Source organism: Mangifera indica, chromosome 18 (assembly GCF_011075055.1).
Source record: "Mangifera indica cultivar Alphonso chromosome 18, CATAS_Mindica_2.1, whole genome shotgun sequence".
NCBI classification, from domain to species: Eukaryota; Viridiplantae; Streptophyta; class Magnoliopsida; order Sapindales; family Anacardiaceae; genus Mangifera; species Mangifera indica.
In genome coordinates, this window is record NC_058154.1 from 3,362,177 (window position 1) to 3,377,700 (window position 15,524).

Sequence of the window (15,524 nt, forward strand, 5' to 3'; positions counted from 1 at the left end):
CATTTATTGAAAATTCATCAATTCATAAAAAGTCTAATAACTTAATTAGAAGTAATTGTGCATAAATAAACTAAAATATTCAAAAATACATGAATAGATAGATAATCTCAAATGAAATGCCCTCACCCTAGTGTAGTTGCTCGCTAAACCGTTAGCTCCCCCGTATGCCTTGCTACTCACCTCTACCTATAAAACAACAAAAAGAAGCACATGAATGAAATCACTCAGTAAGTTGGTAACCTCTTAGCACCTGAATACTCATAAAACTATAAATATGACATTCCCTTTGTGAATCTGGATATGGTCACACTTGGCATTCTCGTGTCCTGACATAGACCATCTACCAAGATCACTAACGTCTAAGCTAGAATTGACAAATCTAATGCCCTAGTGAAAACATAGAACACCTTGTATGCCACTATCTATTATGTGTTATGCATATGTCATACGACATGTTGCGCTAGCTATCTAGGACACTTTGATCACACGAGAAAACAATCTGGTAACAATCCTTTCCTTTACCACATAAGCTAATCAGAGTTGTAATCTAAACGATCCTAGAATGAACCTATTGTGGGTACATATATGGTGCGTCCCGTTGACCATGTGAGGAAATATCTAAAATCCCACAATCCTTACCATGTACACCTAAATAAACTAAGTGGTTATGCACATTGGTGCTAAATGCATAATACATCTCACAGAAATCCAACCCTAGTGCTTTCACCTAACTTGTCACTTATGCACATAGCTAGTGGCTATCTAGATGTGAACTACTTTCCTTAACTTTTATGCTTTTTGACCTAAATCCAACTCGGTCAGGGTCTCGTGCCATCTTCCACATAGTCAGACAATCTTTCTAATTCTATCTAGTTCGTTTTCTTTATTAAAGTCTCATATTCTTTCCTATTTCTTTTACTCCCCTTCATTATTCTTGAATTAGGGATAAAATAGTCTTTTACTAACTACATGGGTGTACCTAAAATGCACCCCTGTGTGCATTTTTCCTTTTTTAAGAGGCATTCACTTTTGGAAAGTCACACATGGGCGTGTGTCCCATAACACACAATCGTGTTTGGCTTTCTTCAAAACGAGCGCGAAAATGGTCGAACTTCTTAATTCAAATTAAGGACAAATGGGCATGTATGAGACCATATATCGTTGTGTCTCATGATCTAGAACTCATAGACCTCCTCATTCTAACTATTTTCGATCAAACTCCTATAACCCAAGTACAAATCAATATTTAAATGGTACCTTTATGCATCCTAAATCTATTTCATCAATCATCAAGCATACAAATTGTCTATTATGATGAATCCAAATTGAGATTATATCTAAATAATATTTAACAATACATTCATGACAAAAGCAATTTAATACAACGTCATATATTCATGTTCTAACACTAACTAGTCCCTTTAACATCATGAAATTGTTCATGGATCAAAGCTTAGTTTATAAACCTTAAATTCTTCCAAATCAAACTTGATTAACATAGAGAGGGAGAGGCCAACTTACTTATCTTCTAAAGATTGCTAAGATCTTCGCATGGTTGCAAGGATTCCAACGATCAGCGGCTTCCTTCAGTGACCAAAAACCTCTCAACTCTCCACTCTCTCTCTTTTGGTTGTGACTGTGGGTGAGAATACTAAGAGGAATTATGTTAAACACACTTTTATTTTTGTCTGCTAGATACGATACATGGGCATGTATGGACTATACACAAGAGTGTGTTGTGTTGCACGACTAAGGCAATACTCGATCTTGTTGCGATCGCGATCTTATCTACTAAATTCAAACTTGTTGATGATACATGACTATGTATACCCCCTTACATAGGCATGTATCACTCTGGAAAATATTAATTAACTCACTTTAACTCAAGAGAAAAAGACTAAAATGTCTTTGGGTTTACCTATGAATTTTATAAAGTCAAGCTCGAGTTCGGCTATAGTATCAAAATAAGCTAAAGCAAAACTCAGTTTGATATTTACAAAATAATAAAATTATATGTACAAATATATCTAACTAACTTATTCATTTGATTAGATGATTTTTAAATGAGAGAAAAAGTAAATAATTATATACTCTTATATCAATTTATATGAATAATTTAAAAAGAAATATTGTACATATAATTTTATTCCAAATGCAAAAAAAAAAAAAAAAAATATACAATATCTTCAAGTTACGTAGAGATTCAAGTGAGGTGTGACAAATATGGCAAATTTAATGCAGGATTTAAACTGTAGTCAACTAAATTTCCCATATCAAATTGGAGAAGATAGGCATCAACCATAATGAAATTGTTAATTGTTTTTGGCTGGGTGATGTTGTTCTCTTGTGGTTAAGAATTTGTTGGATTTGCTGTGCATTGACCTGGAATTCCACTGAGAAAATTGACAGAGATATGAGTAGGAATACAATTATATAAATATCACAGCGATAAGAGAAAGAAAGGACATTTTTACAATGACTTTTGAAAAATGTTTTTAATAAGTAATGGAATCTATGATCATTTTGTTTATAAAGTGTTGTATTGATGGATAAAAGGTTTCACAACTAAACGTTACTATCAGCTGTTGTGGTTTGAGTTTATCTTCTAAAAGAGTTGTTTTAGGATTTTTTTTGCCGAGATATTGGGTATTGTTTTTAGATTTTATAACTCAAAATACGTTTAAATAATTTAATAATTTATAAATTATTTAATTAATCTTATTTTAATATCTTTAATCAATATGAGATATAAACACATATTAAACATTTTTTTATGATTTATTAATATAAGATTTGTTTTAAAATGTTATAAATATATTATATATTTATTATAACAAGAAAAGTAAAAAAGTAATTAAATAATGCTTGTGTTTTTTATATTTATTATATAATTATTTACTTTGCTGATCTTGTGCACGATTTAGAATCCATTTTTCAACAATAAGTAGTGTATATATAGTAATATATTTTTAACAAATGACAATTCACAAGCTGATACTTGACATCATGTTGAAAAAAAAAAACACAGTATTAAACCAGGCGTGAAGTGGTAAGTGAGGTGTTTTCCCCTTAAAATAAGGATAAAAAAAGAGAAGACAAAAGCATGGAAGTAGGTAAAACTACCATTGGAACTCTCAGTGTAATGGGCATTCACTTAAAACGCAATATCCACACAGTAGTGGAGCCACATAAATAATCAAATAATTAATTCAGATTAATTTACAAAATGCGAGGCCTACACTGCACTACTGTCACATCACGGCCTTCTACTTCCCGCCCCAAATACCTAGTTGTAGTGACAAAGGCAAGAGTAATAAGCACGGGGGATACATTTTCTTTCCAATGGGTAGATTAGATAGTAAAAGATGAAAAATCTTTAAGTGAGAAGATTTGGGTTTGATATTCGTTAGAACATATCAAAATCAAATTTTTAACTTATCTAATATAGTAATTGTGAGATCAGTTATTAGACCTAAAGTTTACTTTTTCAATATGATTAATTTGATCTCGAAAGAATAATTTGACCTTAAAGAAATAGTTGGACTTAGGTAAAAGTCCCCTTTTAAAAAATTTTCTAATGCGGGTTAATATTCATCATAATTTGATTTAATAAAACCGGTTAATTGAATAATCTAATATAAATTTGCAGATGAATTTAAGCGATCAATAAAAATAAACTCAATACACTATAGATTTAAGTGAACAATTTAGTGTGAGTTTTTGAGTTATTAGACCTTTGATGGAAGAGTTTGATAATCTCTTATATAAATTGGTTAGGTTTCCACTCCAAACCCTGATTATTACAACTTTTATCATTAAAAGTCGTCGTAAGGGAGGTTTATAGAGTGGAAGACCAATCATAACATATATTCAATTTTTATGTGATTTTCAGAGGTTTTATGGATTTAAAGTGCATGGCGTTCCAAATATTTCTATTACTCTAAAGAATTTAATTCAATATTTTATAATATGTGCATAAATCCTGTGGAATTAAAATTGTTTTTTATTTTAATTTATTTATGCAAAATAAATCTTATATCGCTGTCAAAAAAAAAATGAAATGATAGATTTAAAAAAGGTATATTAAGATAACACTCTTAACTTATCTAATATTAAGGATAGATATAAATTAAATTGAGTCTAAACACTTAAAACTCGAATGAAAAATATGACAACTTGAATTTGATTTGAGTTAGTCGGGTCAAAGTTAAGAGTAGCTCGAGTTTGACTTAATCTCTAAGTTTGACATTTGATGCTCAAATCGAATTAATTAATAAAGGTATATCAAGATAACATTTTTAATTTATCTGTTGCTGATGATGGATGTGAATTAAATTAAGTCTGAACATTTTTAAGGGCGGCTTGAATTTAACTTGAGTTAGTCAAGTTAAAGTTTGGTATAGCTCAAGTTTGGCTTGATTCCTAAGCCTGAAGTTTAATACTCAAATCAAGTTAACAAGTATATTAAAATAACACTCTTAACTAATTTGATGCTAAGAATGGATATGAAATGAATTGATTTTGAACTCTTCTAAGCTCAAATGAAAAATAAGGTGGCTTGAGTTCGATTCGCGTTATTCAAGTATAAGTTAAGGATAGCTCAAGTTTGACTTAATCTCTTAGTCTAAAGTTTGATGCTTAGATTGAGTTCATAGCTCAATTTTATAACTTAGATTTATAGTTCAGATTCATAAATCGAGTTTGCAACTCATTAATATAATAACATCATTTTGACAATTGCTTAACATGACTCGAATCAAGTTATAAATCAAACTCAAACTGAATTGATCCATGTGCTCGACTTATGAGTCAAACTAAGCCAACTCTCTGGAGATTGAGTTTGGTTTGGTTTTAAAAATAAGTCGACTTTTTTTTGCTTGAGTTTAACCTAAACAAATTTGAGTCGATTCAAATTGAGTTGAGTTAACTATCGAGATTGAGCTACCTTAATTCAAATCCAATCCTACCTGATGCAATGGTTGTGGATTGGTCATGCCTGTCTAAGTAAAAAAGATAGCTCTTTGATTATATATGAAAGAGATAATCTAATTCAAGTAAGGATTCAACATTACAAAAAAAAAAACCATTTTTCAACCATACTTTTCTAAAAACTTAAAAAATAACACTTTTTCATCTTCGCAAAAGTTAAACTATTATTTTTAACTGTCAATGAATATTTTTGTTAATTTGTAAAATATATAAATATTATAAAATTAATATCACTTATACGCCTAAAATACAAACAACATATTTTGTTTTACCAACGTAAAATTTTGTCACTTAAATATATATCTTTAGTTAAAAAAAAATAAAAACTGTGAGCTTCATTTCAACCTGTTTCAAACCTGTAATCACATCAATTGTTGTTGAAATCCTGGGTAGAATCATATTAAAATAGTGCAATTTTAAGTGAATTATAATGATCCAATGCGATTCTAATCCGTATTGATCTTGTGTAATTCTAATTATCGCCAAAGACTATTTTGAATTTTTAAAATTATTTTTTATAACTATTAACTCTAAAATTAATATATACCTAAGAAAAAATATATTTACCAATATTTTAAAATCAAAGTGTCATTTATTTTAAGTAAACAAGAAAAGAAATAAAGATTTTTTTTTTAATAATAAATTTTACTAATGGAACCCGGCATATTAGATCAAAGTCGTTTAAAAAAAAGGTAGGAAAAAATAGTTCTGCCTTATTTTGTCTCACAACTTGACAAAGTCAATTTTCATCAATTACTGGTGTCTAGTGACCCTTCTCTACTGCAAATAAAAAAAATAGACAACTTAATAATTCCAGTTTGAGAGAAAGTATATATAACAAATAATTTATTATTATTTTGTGTTCAGTGTTGAACCCGTGTTTGGGTTACGAGTAAAACATATTTTAATTATTGGATCTTATTAATTCAAAATTAAATTAAGTGAATAATATTAAATCGTAATTTAATTATTAAGTTAAACTGATTTAACCGTTATTCCGATATCAATACATGATTAATATTTTATTTATATCATACCAATATCATTAATTGAATCTCACATATTGGACTAATCAACCTATGAACTAACCCTTTGATTAGATAATTACCGATCTAAAATCATTGTATCCCCCATCAAGTTGGATTAAAAAACCATATTTAACTTTCCAGGCATGCTAGCTTTTGTTGGATCATCTTCTTAATGCGACTTTAAACTATAATAAGCTTTTAACAATTCTATCAGCAGACACAATCCACATTATGAGCCATCAAATGTGCTTATAACTTTAAGATTCACACAAAGTAGAGAAACTTTGTTTGTCTCTACAAGCAGGCTCCAATATCTTGCTATTGTCATCTCTCACAACATTTAGGTCATATTAAAATCTCTTTAGTCTTAAATTTGATATTCAAAATTAAACTTTTAATTTAAATAATGCAATGGTTATGAGATTGATCATTAAAACTAGAGTTTCACCTGTTTAGTTTAATTAATCCAAACTTGATAACATCAAAAAAGTAACTTTCAACTAGATGTGAGATCGACTCAAGTAAGGTTTTTCGTATTAACAAAAAGAAATCTCCCATCATCAAGTTTATTATTGATTAGGTTTATTATACGATGCCATTTCCAGGTTTAAAGTTGAGACCAGAAATCAGTATTCAAGTGAGTGGCAAGCATTACCACAGTTTTCAATTTTGTCTAATCGACTTAAAATCCGGAAAAATCAAGTATGTTTATCTCTTTAATCTTGTCTTGTATCAAAATTCTGCAAGACATGACCTCACCATTAATTACATTTTTTCTTAATAAGTTTGGTTGGTGTTGGAGATTTGTTCACGTTTTGACAAAATGTGTTACTTTACATAAGTAATCATAGTTGATGTATTATGTGGTCAAAACCATTTCTCAATCAAATTCAAGGATAAGATATCCGTGGGGACGGGTAGTGACTAGCAAACAGATGCCATGCCAACTTGTAGATTGAGATAAAACATAAACAACGTACGATCTCATCCAGAAGTTATTATAGGGAAACAGTGTTACTCTTGGTCATGATTTTCGCAATTTCTTTAGCACATCCTGTAATTACGCTTTTAGCATATTGGAAACAAAACGATGCCCATTAAGTCATATAACTCTATATTTTACACATGTAACATTAGTTTCTATTAATATAAATTCAAAATAGTAGAAGGTTAAGAAAGAATCACTAAAATCTTTTTTTTCTTTTTCTAATTACTTGCTTACTAGAATAGGATCTATTCTATAGGCTCGTACCTCTCTATCCTTGAGTTCTAAGGAGACAGGTTATCAAGTCCGGTGGATGAATCATGATTGTGTGATTAGAGCGTGATTAACAACCCCCATGATTTTATGGTCATTGGTGCAGTAGAGGATCATTCTTAGCCATCTACATATATAGTTGCGATGATCATTGTGGTTGTCTGAATTCCATAGCCGTTCAGTAGACTTCTCTCTGGGCAAATTATCACCAACAATTTGCAATCATAAGTCTCACAGAATGGTTAATGTGGACTTCTCAAATTGTTGCTGCGTTATGAAGTTCAATCCCATCAAACAGTGTCAAAATTCTTCCTATTTTGGCCGTTGATAAACTTTCTAGCCTCTTCCATACTTCTTTTTTCTTCCACATAATTAATTCGGTGGGAGGAACAAGACAGAAGGCAAGCAAATCAGAAGAAAATACAAAAGAATCATTAACTTTAATGTGAGAATCGTCATCGGCATGGGAGTAAGTCCGATTGAAGCGAACATAGAAGTCATTTTCCATAGCTTTCACGTAGACTTGACATTTTCTTCAAACAAAGCCAGCTATGAGTTGAATCAAAACACAGAAGAAACCCCACCAGGATGAACTTTCGCCAGTTAAGAGTGCTTCCCTTTGTCATAAGGTGTTCAAATAATTGAGTTTTTATAAATAAATCATGAACGAAGTAAATCCAAGTCACAGGATTAGGTTATAAAACACTGAATAATTAAATTTAGGTTACTGAATTACCTCATTGTGCCATTTTTTTTTTAATTCGGAGAGTTCCCAAAATTTATCTAAAATGGTTTCTTAAACCTTGTTGAATGATACTAATTTTGTAAAATACAATAGATTTTAGATTAAAACTATAACCAATATATAGTAGATTATTAGAGTCACTCATCAAATATCTAATATACCCTAAATTTAGGGTTAATAAAATATCTCATTACTCCATGTTTTATTAATTTGTAAAGTTTCTGAAATTTGTCTGAATGGTGATGATCTTCCTCTTCTGAAAACATAATGAACAATATCTTATTCCGTAAAATACCATAGGTTTTCCAGAGTAAACCTTGTCAATAAATATACTGGATTATTGGACTTTCTCATCAATTATCCAATAAACCCTAAATTTAGGATAATAAAATACCTCATTGTTTTTTAATACATAGAGTTACTGAAATTTGTATGAAATATGACCCGTCTTACTCTCCTTAAACTTTAAGGAATGACAACTTACTTTATAAAATATTATTATAGAGTGAGAACCTAACCAATGCATAGTAGATCCAATGTACAGTAATTATGAAGATCACATTGAAATTGTTCACTCTAATCATAAAAACTCACTAAGTGTATTGTATAATCTTGAATGGTCATATTAAGCACTAATTCGGAAATTTTATTGGACTATCATTTACTGGTTTTGTAAACTTAATAAATGTTAGGTCGGTTTGAAAATTTTCATGCGAATTATTCTTGAAAGATTAGCACAAGATTGAAAGTTGTAAAGAAAATGAAAAAGACCCGCGCGTGTTTGCCTATCAAAGGACACAAGCCCCACTTGTGGATCTTCAGCGTTTCATTTCAAGATTTTCTTTTCCACTTTCATTCTTCCATCATTTCATAAGTGGTTGGTGAAACTTAACCTATTAACTTCAAATAATACTTGATGTAACACTGAACTCCCTTTGAACTTCATTATTGAATTGTAACAAATTTGAGCTAATATTATATTCATGATAAAGGTGGGTGATAGAATCAAGCCAAGTTCAATAGTGCTTGACTCAATAATATGGCATAAAGCTCGAACTCAAACTTATCAAATTGGTAAATTTTTTGCCCGAGCTTGAGACTAAAAGACTTACTTAAATTCAATTAAAAAGTTGCATTTAAATTTCTTAATTTTAAAGTCACATTTATACCTTATATATAATATCAATCACTCTGAAAATTCAAAGGTTAGTAATAAAATTTTAAAAGTGCAATGAAAAAATTTAAAATTTTTAAAGGTTTATTAATATTTAACTTGAATCGGTTTGTGAGTTTGCTAACTTATTGAGCAAGCCAATATCAAGCTTAAGCTTTGTTTAAGAGTCAAATTCAAATAGTTTAAACTTGACTAAACATTAATCAGATTGAGTCACATTGATTTACACCCCTAATTCATGATATATAATCTTATTTTTATTTTCATATATATAAATAGAGCAAAAATAAATGTTTTTTTCAAGACCCTTGGACCGCCTTAATTTAAAAAGTATTAAAAACACCCGCAAAAATATTTGTCATTAAGAAGTTGTATAAGTAATCGTAATACTCTGTTTTCAAAGTCCCTTTAATATATTTAAATAAATGAATATTGTAAAATAAATTTAAAATATAGTTTCTCCTTGAGGAAAGGAACATTCGTTTATAATATGGGCCCAGTTGGCTCATTGTTTCTCCTTATGACTTTCTTAAAAGTGACCTCACTTTGAATATTCGGCCCGTATTCAATGTGAGGAGGTTGGTCCAATTAGGGATGCTCATGGTCTGAAGTGAAGAATTGGAAGGAGTGTAAGAGTTTATATATATAAATCCAGATGCTGAAATTACAAAGGGAGGGGGGTATTGTAAGCATCACTCATCACCCTATGAGCCGAAAAAATTGACTCTCTTAAAAATGCATTAAATGCATCCACACTTAAAGTCATAAAAGGATGCTTGACCTGCCCAATTTTCTTTCATTTTGTCATGTGGAAAGATATCCTTTCATAACACTCTCTCCTAGATCTTTCCCATTTACAAAGAGTTAAATTAACCTTGTTAACAAAAAATTCAGTGAAATAAAAACAGAAATAGAGGAATATAATTATTTAATATTTTATAAAATAAAATTAGATATACTAAAATTATTTTATTAAAAATCTTATTAGAAAGATCTGATAGAATAACCCTAGTGAAGGAAAAAAGAGTGAAATATAGATTTTATCCAATATGTGATAAACTTCAAAATTTTACTCTTTCTGATAAATACTCCCCCTAATGAGTGCTTCTTCTGATGAATGTTTCTCTTGATTATAGAAAGATTAATTTAGTTGCTTGTTAAATCGTTGCATACTGATGTTATACACTAACTTTTCAAATGTTGATGTCGATAATGTCTTGGTGAACAAATTTGTAAGATTATCATTAGATCGTATTTATTTGAAATCAATCTTTCTGCTTTATTAGAGTTCATGAGTATAAAAGAATTTCAATAACATATGTTTGGTTATATCTCCTTTAATATATCTATCTCTAATTTGGACAATACATATTGCATTGTCTTCATATAATATGGAAGAAGTTTTTGTTATAAAAGGAAGACTGCATATATTTCAGATATAATGGATAACAGACCATAACTATATGCATTCTCTATTGACATCATAATGAGCTAAAATCTCTAAATGATTTAAAGACGTTGCAACCAAAGTTTGTTTGATGGAGCACCATGATATTGTTGTGTCATTATAAGTAAAAATATATTTCGTCTGTGAACAGGTTTTATAAGGGTCAGAAAGATAACTAGCATCTACATATCTAATCAAACTAGGATTTTTAGGGAATTTGACAGAATATAATAATTTCAAATCTCTAGTCCCATATAAGTAAGGAAGTATATGTTTGATTTCATCTCAATGGCAACGGATTGGTGCAAAGTTAAATCAAACTAATAAATCGACTATAAAGGATATATTCAGTCTAGTGCATTAGGCCAAATATAATAGGGTTCCAATGACCTCTCGAATTAACCCTTTTTGCTTAAGACAATTTAAATCCTTCAAGAAGTTTCATATAAATTTCAATATCCAAGTTTTCATACAAATAAGCAGTAAGTATGTCTATTAGACGCATATCCAGTCCTTTAGAGATTGTTAAACTAATTAAATATCTGAATGTGATTATATCTATCACAGGTGCATATGTTTCATCAAAGTCTATATCTGGGTTTTGCGAAAAGTCTTGGGCTACAAGTCTAGCTTTATATTTAACAATCTCATTTTTCTTTTTCTTTTTCTTTTTCTTTTTCTTTTTCTTTTTTTTTTCTTTTCACAAATACTCATTTATATCCAATGGGTTGTATGTGTTTAGGTGTTAAAACTACGGACCCAAACATTGATGTTTTGCTAAAGAAGATAATTTTGTTCGAATTATTTCTTTCCATTTAAGCCAATCATATCTTTGTCTATACTCAGTCATAGTACGTGGTTCAAAATCATCATCATTTATAATTTCAATAGCTATTGCAAATAGGAGTATATCATTAATGTTAACCGTTTCATGGTTTCATATCTCTCGTATATAAGCATAATTTAAAAATATTTTAGTATTCTTATTTTCCTGTTCTTTAGGATTTTGCACTGCTTCAAGGATTTGTACCACTTTAAGAGTTTGAGTTTTTTCAAAGATCATAACCTCTTTTAGAAGAATATTAGAAAGTGTTGATTTTTTATTTATTCTATGATCATCTTGATTAATATCTATTTGATTATTTGTCTTTCTTTTTCGAGAAACAATGTCCTTTGATTCAACAAATCTATCATGCTTATGACATACAGTAGATTGATCAGTTGTGGCATGAATAGATTGTTCAACACTCATATTAATTTTTATTGGTGCATTTGTAGTTGGTACATGTGATTTTGTCATTTTTATCATATTTACAAATATATCAGACATTTGATTGACAATAATTTGTAAATGTACTATTCTTTGTACTTTAGTTTTACTTTAGGATGTATGAGGATCTAGATGAGAAATTGTCAGTATGTACCAAGTAAGTTTATGTCTAACGTTAGGAGGCGTTTTCTTTTTCCTTAAAGGTATAAATGTTGTTTTATCAAAGTGACAATCTACAAATCATGTAATAAAAAAATCACCTATTAATGGTTCTAGATATCTGATAATAAATAGTAAATTATATCTAACATAAATTCTCAAATGACATTAGGGTCCTATTTTTGTGCATTGAAGAGATACAATAAAGACATATACAACACAACTAAATATCCTTAAATGAGATATATCAGGTTGATGATCACGAATTAATTTTAAAGGAAAATATTGATGATAAGAAGAAGGTCGCAAGCGAATTAACACTACAACATGTAATATAGCATGTCCCTATATAGAAGTTGGTAATTAAGTTCTTAATAATAAAGTATGTGCAACTATCTAGAGTCATTTGATAAGTGACTCAACTAATTCACTCTAAGTGTGGACATGCAGGACTAGATATTTAACATCAATCTCCATAGACATACAATAATCATTAAATGTCTTAGATATAAATTCACCAATATTATCTAGTCATACTGACTTGATCGAATAATCTGCGAAATGTATCTTTAATTTGATAATTTGTGTTAATAGTTTAGCAAAAACAATATTTTGAGTTAGTAATAAACAAACATGAGACTATCATGTAAATGTATAAATTAAGACCATAAAATAACAAAATAGCCTACTTGGTGGATGAATGAGTCTACATATGTCCCCTTGAATCTTTTTGAAGAATGATGGGGACTCAACTCCAATTATGGAGGGAGATGGTCTTATTACTAATTTGCCTTGAGAATAGGGGATGCAGAATTTTTCACTGGTTAATAAAATCTTATGATTATTTAGTGCATGTCCATGTGAATTTTCAACAATTTTATGCATAATTATAGATATTGGGTGACCTAAACGATCATACCAAAACATAAAGAATTTTGGATTAGAAAACTTTTAGTTCAACACTGTGTTAGTTTCAATTGTCTTTTTGATTATATAATACAATCCAAATGATAAAGCGGATATTTTTTCTTGTATAAGTCTTATTTTGAAGGTATTACCAATTATACAGATAATTATACATCATTTTCACTTATGGTTTCAATGTGATAATTATTATTTCTTATATCTTTAAAACTAAATAGATTTTTTTGGATCTATTTGAATATGATGCATCATTGATATTTAATTTGATTCCATTTTTCAATAAAATTGTGGCTCTTTGAAAACCTTCAATCAGATTTATTGATTCTGATATAGTATTTACTTTAACTTCAATCAATGCCAAAGTTAATAAAAGTTTCTTTTCCTTGAGAATTTGTGTGCGTTGTTGCACTATTTACCAAACATATGTCTTCATCATCAACTTTTGAAGTCAACATTTCAATTTTGGAGTTCATATCCTTTAATTTAAAATTACATTAGTCATAACATATATAAAATAGTGAAAGAAAAGAGAACAAGATAATTAAACATAAAATAATATTCATGACTTCAAAATAATTATATATTATAGGTTTTAATTATAAAAATCTTAGGTATTCATGTCACTAGTCAAGTGGTCTATATTTTATTCTTGAAAAAAGTTTTAAAACATCAAGATTCATTAGATCGATAAAATCTAAATTATCAATAAATTTAATTTTTATAAATGCTTAATATAGATCCACTTAACATTTGTATCTACTATAGGTACGCAATTAGTGACATTTATGACCACCTCTATTGTTTTGTGGTTTACTTTGTATTATTCTTTATTTCATTTCAGTCTTAGTCTACTTTTGGTGGTATGATTGAGATTTTCTATTATAACGATTTTCAAACCGAAAATTATTTTATCCATGACCTTACTCACACCCATGATAACTACTTTTGATAATTGCGTTCACTTCAAGGAATAATGTAGTGTTTGTGGGGTGAGTTTGATGATTTTCATTAACGAAAAAAATTAACTCAGAATTTTTTTTCCTGATATTGCTATTACAAGAGCATATTATAAAAATAAAATAAAATGTGAATAATATTTTCTTTTCTATATTATCTTAATTAGGAAAAAATTATGAACATTACAGAGTTATACTAAATTACAAAGCCATTGGAAGTATTATTGAATTTGATGTTCAAATTTTATCTTTCAAACTTCTCTACGAAATATTCAATTTGCAATCCTTCAGAGATGTGATGCAGGTAAAATAGTGGTCTTGGATTTATCCTTCTGTGATATTTTATTTAATCATTTTGTCAAGGCATATAAATTCTAGGTGGAGAATCATGTAAAAAACCTATTTAATATTATCCATCGAATTTTAGGAACTTCAAGTTCAAATATTGTCATATTTACAAAACTTTTGGTTTTTTAAAAAATATATTGAAATTAATTTTTGAAACTTCAGGTTCAAATATTATCTCATATTTACAAAACAATTGGTTTTGTAGGGGAAATATTATGATTAATTTTTGAAATTTCATATTTATATATTATTTCATATTTACAAAACTTCTGATTTTGTAATTAGTATTCAAAATATTATAGTATGTAAACTTTAATTCTGATTATATTTCAGACTTTCAAGTCCACATTTTTCACAATTTATGTAAACTTTATGTTACAAATGTGATATAAGTAATATAAAACAAATAAATATTTTAATGAAATTTGGGACTTCAAACCCCCCGTGTATATAAATATATACACTTACATGTGTCATCACTCTATAAGCCCAAAAATTTGACTCTCTTAGAGATGCATTAAATACATCTACACTCAAAGTTATAAAAGGATGTTTGACATACCCAATTTTCTTTCATTTTATCATGTCGCCTTTCATAACAATTTGAAATATTTTTCAAAAGAAACTTTTTTATTTTGGTAATATTCTTCAAACAAAATTGATAAAGACAATTTCACAATATTTCAAACCAAATCAAATTGGTTTCTACTTAAACCAAGCTATATGTTCTTAAGAGAAAGAAATTGGCTTAAAAATTGATAGAATATGGCCTAATGATAGTAAGTTCTAACTCTTACTTTAACTATTTTAACTATCTTCTTAGTTATTACTATCATACAATATAGATATGTGTTGTATTATATAATACAATATATTTATATTAAGATATATAAAAAAAAAAGTAATATTATACATTCTTATTTTAAATACACAAATATATATATATTAATAACTATATATATATATATATAGTTATACACACACACTTATATGTATCATCATATGATTGAGTGTTATTTTAACCTTAATTCAAAATCATATAATCACATAATGTCACATATAAGTGTGTACATATTTTTGTACTTAAAATAAATACACATAATTTTATTGATATAAAAAATTAGTGCAATAAATCCATTTGATATACATTATCAATATAAATTAATACACATTTAAAAAAAAATAATGCTTTGATAGGGTTTTATTTTTTAGGAATTTTAGAATTT

The 15,524-nt window shown here is 28.5% G+C and overlaps 1 non-coding gene across 1 annotated transcript; it reads left to right on the plus strand.

The window, feature by feature from the left end:
* Positions 1-7,229: 7,229 nt before the first annotated feature.
* Positions 7,230-7,443, plus strand: LOC123202520. Its single transcript, XR_006498989.1, has one exon. It is a non-coding gene; the product is annotated as a small nucleolar RNA U3 (small nucleolar RNA).
* The last annotated feature ends 8,081 nt before the right edge of the window (positions 7,444-15,524 follow it).